This window comes from Desmodus rotundus, chromosome 3 (genome assembly GCF_022682495.2).
Source record: "Desmodus rotundus isolate HL8 chromosome 3, HLdesRot8A.1, whole genome shotgun sequence".
Taxonomy (NCBI): domain Eukaryota; kingdom Metazoa; phylum Chordata; class Mammalia; order Chiroptera; family Phyllostomidae; genus Desmodus; species Desmodus rotundus.
In genome coordinates, this window is record NC_071389.1 from 133544838 (window position 1) to 133554776 (window position 9939).

The window sequence follows — 9939 nt, forward strand, 5'->3', positions numbered from 1 at the left end:
ATGATGGAGCAACTATAGATAAAGGTGTATGTTCCTGTTTTAAACTATATAGTATATAAATATATATTGTTTAATGAAGTGACTGCACAGGGAGAGTCACTTAGAATAATTCACAATTTTGATACAGACATAAAACACATTTTATTAATCGCATTGGATTTCCAGTCAGCCTAAGTTGTCAGCTACTTCAGGAGACATCTGTACACAGTGAGCTATGCCTCCTGCAGATTAACGTGCACCTGTGGGATGAGAGTTTCCAGTGCTTCGTAACAGCGCGTGCACCGTGAAGAACTGTGATTACTGTGGGCTGACCAATGAGGGCAAATACCTGTAGTGAATGTGCTTCACGAAGTAGAAAGAACTGAGCCTGTGTAACTCAGGTCAAGCAAGAGAAAAGAGAATCGAGTGGGTGCACAGGGTGTATTAGTATCTGCTAATGAGAAAAAGCTCTTGTCACAGCCTTCCGCTTGTATTGTATGGTTATAAAACTCATAAGGAAAACTAATTCATTGGATGCTTAGTATATAAAGAATAAATGCCCTATGTTAAAGCCACTGTTGACCTGATTAGTCACTGATTTCAGTCATCCTTAAGTGTGCAGCACTACCCATGCAATTGCCCAAGGTTCTGAGAAATTCTAGAACTTTCTCACACTCCTATAGCACACTCACTCTCAATTCCTTTGGCTTATTTCTTTTGAATCTGTCCCCTTCACTGCTCTTTGCTCCTGCTCTCACCACTTCCCATGTGCATTAACCCCTCACCGACTCTGTCTCCTCCCAGTCCTACTGCAGCCCATCCTCCACATTGCTGCTGTTGATGGGATTTTTCTGAAATGTACATTACTTCCACGATTAAAATTCTCCCATGGTTTCTCCTAGCTCTCAGAAAAGTTCAAACTGCTTACCTTAACACACAAAACTAAAATGACCTCATTTCCCTAAGTTCATCTTCCTGTACTCAGCTCTGGTAAGCCTTTCACGCCCAGCGGTGCAGAGTGGTGGCCGGAACTCCCAAGGACAAACTGCGGGGGTTTCACTGAGCTTCCAGAACAGCTGTGTAGTCTCTGTGTGCCTCCCTGCTAGGGCACGCCGGTTTAATAAATGACTGTATGTGTTGGTCCGAATTTTTTTTCATTAAACTGGATAGTGAGGTTAGGAGAAACAGCTAATTCTCACCTACCTTAAAGATTTTAGTGGGGAATGACAGTTAATCACCATAAAGAACCTTATTACTTGTGCACAACTAAATTACTCTTAATTTAGTTGTCAGTTCACAGCTGCAGTGCTCTGCCAGACACTGCGGCAGTCCTCATAGACCCAGAAATGCTATGGTTAAGTAAGTGCCTAAAGCAGAAGATCAAAGATTTCAAACACCCCCAGGCCATGATTAGCATGACACAAGCGTAAACTAGGCACAGTAGACCACGGAAGAACTGTTATTATCCTTTCAGGAGGTAATAATTCACTGCTCTGAAAACATATGATTTATTAAAGTATTATTGAGGTGGCAATTAAAGTGTTCTACATAAAAACTGAAATAGCCAAGATTTTAGAGATTCAATTATATAGATTGTAGGAATGTATTAATTGAAAAACTCGAATAACGCATATATGCAAGTTGATCAGTATTGTTTTTGGATATCCAACAAGGCAAAGGTATTTGGAAGGATTCGAGTTATGAAATCACCTATCTGGTGACAAATTTTACTCAATGAGAACACAATTAAGGTCCCTGTTGTGTTCAGTACTGTGTTTATGAAGTTAGAATGGAAGTTCTGAGCCATGGCTGAATGAATGCAGGTACAAATGAGAAGATTCTCGCCTCTGCAACCGTGTGCTGAGCTTCCTGATACTTTCAGACGATGAGAAAGTTGATATGATACAGATGACTGCAATTCAAGGAAATCATTATGTGTCACTTACGAAAGCTGCATACTTATCTAGTATTTGAAGAGATACTTACTGAAGAAATTTTAAGAAAATATATGTTGTCAAAGAAAAGTAATTGGAGAAAGTCCTCAGATGATCACTCAATCAAGAAACATTACGTATCTCTACTAGTATTTTAATGTAGATGGTGTTGTGGAAAGAGCACACGAACACCGATTCCAACTGGAGCTCTGCTGCAGATTAGCGCTGTGACTTTGGGGAGCTAACTTAATGTTGCCGAGTCTCTACCTCACCTGAGGGTGGGTATGAGGATTGAATACAGGTAGGGATGTACTTGGAGATGGAGATGGAGACATATGCATATCTAGAGACATAGTACTTACCACACTAGAGCAGACAAATGCAACTTAGCACTGATTTATCTCTGTTTTAATGAAAAGGTTTAATAAAAAGTTTTAAAGGAATTAATGAAAAATTAATGAAGAAATGACCTTATTTTTTTCTTGATTAATCTCAAATAGCAACCATAAGAACCATTCTTTTAAAGAGACATAATTTAATGGGTAAGAATAATTTGTCACTATTAACTTATGAATCTAATAAACATTATTATTAATTATCTTCTTTCATCAGAGTCCATGAAGGAAGATCCAGATCTAGTGTTAAGGCAGGTAACAATCTTTTCCTTCAAAACATGTAGTGAAGTGACAGGTTAAAAAGCTGGTTAGTGACAAAATTTGTAAGCATTATGCTAAGTGAAAGAAGCCAGGCAGTGAAAGACAAATGCCATATGATCTCACCTATAAGTGGAACCTAATGAACAAAACAAACAAGCAAGCAAAACACAACCAGAGACATTGAAATAAAGAACAATCTGACAGTAACCAGAAGGGAGCGGGGAGAGGGATAATAGGGGATAATAGGGGAAGAGCCATCAAGGAACATGTATGAAAAACACATGGACAAAGGGGGTAGGTTTGAGGGTGGGAGGTGGAGATGGGTGGGATGGGGGGTGTGTGGAGGGGTGAAAATGGAGACAACTTGAACAGCAATAAAAAAGAACAAAAATTTGTTGTTACTGAAATTACTTGAAAGGTGATACATGTGGAAGACTAGTTTTATATCTGTAGAGACTTTAGGAAACATTCCTAATATTTTTGGTGTATACACCAAAACAGTCGATGGCCTTGAACCCTGTTGAGACATTGTGTATTCTGAAGATGGCTGCAATAGTATCTTTCATTCCGTGTCTTACCTAGTGAACTTGGCGTCTACGTCCCCGCTCCTTGGATCTGGGTGACATGTTACTTTTTTGTAACAATAGTTTGTAGCTGAAGCTATGTTGTGTTACATCTCTGACTAGGCCACAAAAAGCCTCTCCTGCCTTGTTCATTGGAATACTTGAACCGCCAAGTTAAGAAGTCAGACTCTGTGAGTCTGCCGGACTGGAGAGGCTACATGTAAGTGCTCTGGTTACCAGCAGACAGGAGCTCCGGCCGATAGCTCGTGTCCGCAGTCTACCATGTGAGTGAGTCATCGCGGGTGGACTGCGGCCCCAGCCAACGCCTCCCTACAGGGACATGACAGACCCCAGTGACAAACACCCAGCTGAGCTCTTTCATATTCTTTGTTTTATCTCAGATTTACTAATGTATAATTGACCCATAACTTTGTGAGCAAAATCAAATGGTTGCTTTGAGCTGCTGAGATGTAGGGTTATTTTATGTGTAAAAATAGTAATTAGAACAAATCCTTAATTAGCATTCTAATAAAGCAAGGGTATTAAACTATTTTATTAAATATTCAGGGGATTAAATTAATATGGCCCACATTTATGAAAGTTTTTTGACACATTATGGATGAAATTAGGCAAGATAAAGTCTGTGTGGTCTCCGTTGTGTGCAGGAACGTGAGCCGATGACTTGAGTCATACACCGAGTCCAAAAGGTCACACTTCATTCAAGATAAGTGGAGTCGAAATGTAAAGTTAAAGCTTTGCAGATCATATATTTTACCACTGTAATAATGACTCATGATGTTGTATTTATTCTGGCAATTAGTGAGTTTATTTATTACTGTGTTAAGTAGTATATCATTTTCTTGCTAAAAAATTTGCCCACAATAAATATGACAAGATAATTTGTAGAGATAATTTATGTTTGGTTTTCATTGCTAAAAGACACGGAAAAGAATAAAGGAGACTCCTCCAAACCCATTTCAAGAACACAGGCAAGCTTTTGTTTTTATCGTCCCAGGGTTGGAAGCAGAAATGCCAAGAACTCAATTCAGGACCTGAATTTCCCTCTATCTTTGAGTGGCTGTGTGTGGGGGGGGTGTTTTAAATGAGTTTGTTTAAATAGATTATAATGCATGCAGGCCTACCTGAAGTAGAAGAAGGGACTTCTGAGAGTGTCCACCGAGACAGAGAAGGACAGCGTTTTCCTGTGCTAGACCCTGGTGGTGTGAAGTGGAACGACCATCTTTTCTGTCCTCGAGAAGCTTCTTGTGTCATGGAGACTGCGGACTGAGAAATCAGCAACTATAGTGATTGAGCTAAGTGATGGGCAGCATGGGCAGATGGCACAATAATGCTCTAGGTGAGTGCCTGTGTCATGAAAATGAAGGAAGAGATGGAAGATGATACTTGAGCAAGTTTGAATGGAGTTGTCTAGGGCAACGAAGGCTAGAAGGGAAAAGTACCATTCAGAATGTAAGCATTCTACTTATGAAATTTCTTGTAAACAATTTCAGTCATACTTTCAGTTCTTACCTGTAAGGCCAGGAACGTCAGGACTCCTTCTCATACCCTCCGTAGCCTCTGAGCATCCTGCGCTATCACTCAGCCATTGACACTCGTTTGCATCAATTATTCTTACTTGAGATGCAGTTGGCATTTTGTCGTTATTGTTCCTCACTGTCTCATTATCTAGTGCAGTTCCTGGCTGCGCGTCTGGCATGTAAATACACAACAAATATTTGTTGACTGATATAATACATAATATTGCATCTGCCTCAGCAATCCCCAAACTTTTGGATTTTTTTATATTGGGTATTTTATGTTTTTTAATCTTTTCTGTTTCTGTCCTGTCATATTCTTAATGATTTTTATATAAAGAACTGACACTTAAAGTATGATTTTGTTCTGAAAATTATTGGAGTTATTTAAAATCCATACCAACTTCTTCTGGATGTTTGCATTTTACTCTTTTAATAATCATTCTTTTATATTTTCTTCCTTTATATTATTTATGTATGACCAGAATGAGTAATTTGTTGACAACACATTCGAAGATTTTATTTTGAGTTTCCCTTTAGCTATTCATGTTCCAAGTACAATACTCTGCCGTTCTCTGAAGAAAGACACATGCGTAGAAAACACACTAGAAGTCAGCCTGTCTGGGAACAACAGCACGGCAGCCTTCTCCCCTGCTTTCTCTTTACGTAAGACTGTTGGAGAGGTCACGTCGCTGTCTTCTGCAGGCTGAAGCTCTCTGAAGTTTGGTGTCCTGAGAGTAATCTGTTTACTTTCCTTCTACTTTTGAACTTTGGGGATTCCTTATTTTTTTTTTCTTGAGTTGTACAGCTAGTGTGACATATCACAGTATTGACTTCAGCTTGTTCACTTGATATCAGACATATTTTCTACTTTTTCTGTTGCTCATCTGTGTTATTTTTCATTTCAGGATTTTTCTATTGTAATGTTGATCAATTTTCTCTATTAATCAGATTTTTTTCATACATTTTAAGATTTTATTTCATGGCATAATAGCCATGTCTATATTCTCTTATATAAATTTTTTTCTATTCTTTATATTTTTCTTGAATCTTAATGTTCTATTTTATAACAAGCATGTGTGTGTATCATTACATGTTTTTTACATGAAAAATACCTCCTACTGAAGTCAGATGAATGTTTCCCCATTTTCCTCTCTCACTTGCGAGCTCTCTTCTCTCCACCCCAAGTTAGGACCTAACAAGTGCATCCCCTGAGCCAGCTTTGCCTCAGAACTTGGTGAGAAGTTATCCTGGAAAAACGGAGCCTAAGAACACGTGGGTAGGTATACACATGCCCACAACAGGAATGTTAATTTCCCACAGTCCCTGTGTCAGTATTATTTTTTCCAATTAAATGATTGAAGTTTCGTTCTTTCATTAAGAGTCTCAATGGTATTCTTTATGGTTGGATAATTCTGAAGCTATAGATAAACACTAATCTTAATTGAAAGTATTTAGCCTAATTGCTTTTTACCCTTAAGCCCATGGTTCTTCTCCTTTGTTCTTTCCTTCAACAAATACATATCGAGTACTCTGGCTGGCACTGTGCTAGACACTGAGAGTTCAAGCACGAACCACAAAGTCACTATACTCATGTGACCATAGTTGCACAATAGAAAACATAAGCCAACGTTTAAAATATAAAGAACTGTTAAAGCCCAGCAATGTGATGGTAGAGATTGATCAGAGACAAATACTTACAGGAACTGAAGCCAGAGGTGCTTCTTAAAGGGTGAGGAGCAGTTAGCTCATGAATATTAGGCACGGAGATGGGAGAAGTGTGGAGGAGAAAGGCATTCTAGATGGGCCCAGATGAGCAAGGCACAGTGTGTGCGCATGCGCATGCATGCTTGCGTACGGCTGTTTTTCCCGAAAGCTGACCCATCTGATAAGGAGTGGCAGACGCCTCAAAGGTACTGGTCGGAACAGGTCCCGGAAAGCCTTGTATGTCATGTAAAGAAACCTGGATTTTATGTTGAAGGTGAGTGATTATTAATCTTTTGACAATGTTTCACTTGAAAGTAGTACTTCACATGCTCCCAGAACCCATTCTACAAGCTGCATTAGCTGTGCTCGTGTTTGGGTGTTAAAGGATAAGGTCCTAATTTTAGGATTGGTTCAGCTACTTACCTTAGAATCATGTGGTTTACATGCCTCTTTATGGGTTTGTTGAAAGCAAAACTAGGAACCACAAGTGCACCATAAGCAGGGGGAGGCTGATTACTCAATGAAAGGTGACTGCAGTTATTTTGACAAAACTAAAAAATATCAGCCAAGATGGTTCCTGCCTGTAGGGACTCGTGAGGCTTTTCTCTCTCGCACTCTACACCCCTTTCTTCTTGCCGTGGAATGCAGGGTTCTCAGCCACACAGACCCCTCCTACTGAAGGCAGACAGGGAAGGCAGTCAACAGGCAGGTGGGCACATATGAAGGTGGCAAATGAATGTTAGGTCGAATTTAAATCTGGGGAAAGCTGGAAGTCTATTACTTAAAATGACAGCTAGGTATTTGCTCATTGAATGGTACAGGCATGGAATAGGACCTCTCCTCCAACGCTGGGTTTGGGGCTGAAGTCAGCTGTTGGGCAGATTTCAGGCATCAGGGTAAATCCAGGTTAGTTTCTGTCATTTCCTACATTTGTTTCAATTCACGAGACAGATCATAATGTCTTCATCTAGGGTATAACACTGGATTAGGATGATAGCTGCTCGGGGATTTAAATTCTGGTCGTACATTGAAGGTTGAGCAAAAGGGCATGCTAATGCCACAAATGATATACAGCATCACATATTCCTCTCAGGTCGCATGTACACTTACAATGTCCAGGGTTTCAGCAATGTCAACCACTGACTACTGAGCCCCTCCAGTTAAACTTGACAGATTGGCCATCCTGTTCATCATCTCTTCCTCCAAAAACTTTATTATCAGTGAAGAACTAAAACGCTATTAACCATGAGGACAAATAGAACATAAGAGAGAACAGTGGATGAAAGATTTCAAAAAATATTTGCACAACAAACTGGTGGTGAAGATTCAGTAGACTTAGCAGACTAGAAGAAATAGGATTGAGTGGCTGCAGGAGGTGGAATTCCTATAGCTGATCTAATTTGCCTCATAGAATGTCCACAATGTGGGGTGAGGTGTGTTGGCACCATGATTGAGCAAAAAGTCTATGTACCAAGTGGTTGAACTTCCCAGCTCTTCTGTATTTCCCTGAATGTTCTGGAAACTACCCTTCTCACATCCATATAGGAAGCAACAGGCTTAGTCTGAAGACACTGAGCCAAGGAGCTTCAGGATTCAGAGATAAGAGATACAGGATAAGGTAGGGGTGACTACAGGAGCTAAGGATAGTAGCATTATGGAAAAATCTACATATTGAATACAGGGCCAGCAAGCAGGCTGCTTTTCCTGCCTTGGTCCTAGAATCCTAGACAGCCAGGTTGACAACCTCCCCACTAACACCCACCAATGCACTTCCTGCAGGAAGCTTCTGATTTTCACGTATTAAAAGATGGCCAACAATAGCCAAACGTTTGAGGAAAGATACCTTAGAAGACAGACAAAAACAGGAAAAAACTGAACAAAAACAATCAATGGAAGAGAAGAAACAAAAAGAAATTAGTATCATCAAGGATATAAGAAAAGAGAAAACGCCTGTGAAACAAAAACACTCATAAAAAAAAGAAAAACTCGAAAACAGTTTTTAATCTTGGAAATTAAAAATATAACGAACAAAAAGAGGTTTGCTTCAGCCTCTGCCGGTGGCATGGCACGGCCCCAGGGCTGCTGGGAGGCCAGCTGTCTGCAGGATCGGGTGCTGCCAGCAAGAGGGTGGGAGTGGGCAGTGGCATGAAGCTGGGCTGAGAGGCTGGGGAGGAGATGGCAGTGGCAGTGGAGGGTTGGCTGCCTGTTGAGGGCACTGCTGAGCTGGTGGGTGCCTGAACCATGGAAGAGTCCATTCTGTCCCTCTTTACTCAGTGTTCCCTGGGCCAACTGCTGCATCTCCCACCTGGCGAAGGAGCCGGGAGCATAGGTCTCAGTAGTCTGGATGAGCGCCGCTATGTGAATTGTTGACACTCTACCTGGAATAAAAGCAGAAATTCCAACCCCAAGAAAAAAGGGCTTAGCTTGGTGAAAGCTACCTTTGAGAACAAACACATTTTGTATTGAAGACAGAGAAATGTCAAAAATAAGGTATTTATCCAACTTTTTTTTGGTGGGGGTTGGATCTTGCATATAAACTTTTATCCTGGCTACCAATAGTTTAGACAGATCCTTGGTTTTTATGAAAGTGAACCTAAAATTTTTCTTACATTGGAGTTTGTTATTTTGCTGGCTTCCAGAACAGTGGAAGAAGAATGCAATGTTTCATCCACTCATGGAGTAATCCTGATTACTCAACGTAAGTGCACTGCTTCTAACAGAAAACAAAAAGAAAAATTCTCCTGGGGAAAAAATCTGACTTATGAAATTAAACGTACTGGTGTCTTATACTATTTTTTTGCTTATATAAGACATTATATTTTATATTTAAGAAAGAGAAGAAATATTGAGCCCTGAGAAACTGGAAGCTCAGCTGAAAGCATAAAATTCTCTACTGGTCTTTTCAAAAACAAAGCCATCTGTACTAGTTTTTTGCCTCCTCAATTGGGAAGTAGAAATGTAATTCATTAAACTATTGCAAATCCTCCTTCTTGTTATAAAGTGTTCAAAGATTAATGACACTGAGTTCTTTTACTGGAGGGAAGTAGTTTCTAAATGACTAGCTGAATGTTTTCTCCTGAATGTTGCAAAAAAAATTTTGTTTGGATTGTTTCTAGGCACAGAACCCAGATTCTCCAAGACAGCAACCATAGTGTTCCTGAGTTGTCAATAGTACCGGCAGGCAGCCGTCCCGATGACAGTGAGGGCTCTGAAGAGGGGAGCTGCAGAGAACGAAGACTCAGCAGCTCTCTCTACAGCACAGCAATCAAAGATGGACCGTCGTTTCCAGCTTGAAAGTGGCATGGTCTCGTGCCACCATGCTGAAACGCTTTCCATTTTAGAAATCGGTTGTACTGTGTCAGAATTTAAAGTGTGTGTACGGTTTGTAAACAATAAGTGGGGAAGTAGGTAGTATTTTTGTCCAGTTGTCATGTAGACAGGAATACATAGACTAGAACACCTGTTGTCTATAATTATTCAGACTAGATTGGGTCTATTTCTATATTCTAAGAAATCTAAGCTATCAAATGAGTTAGGGCCTCTGAAATGATTGAAAATAGTTTTA

The 9939-nt window shown here is 40.1% G+C and overlaps 1 pseudogene; it reads left to right on the plus strand.

Annotated features, from left to right (window-relative positions):
- The first annotated feature begins 6503 nt into the window (after positions 1–6503).
- On the plus strand, positions 6504–9668 carry LOC112322152 (cyclin-G2 pseudogene; annotated as a pseudogene).
- The last annotated feature ends 271 nt before the right edge of the window (positions 9669–9939 follow it).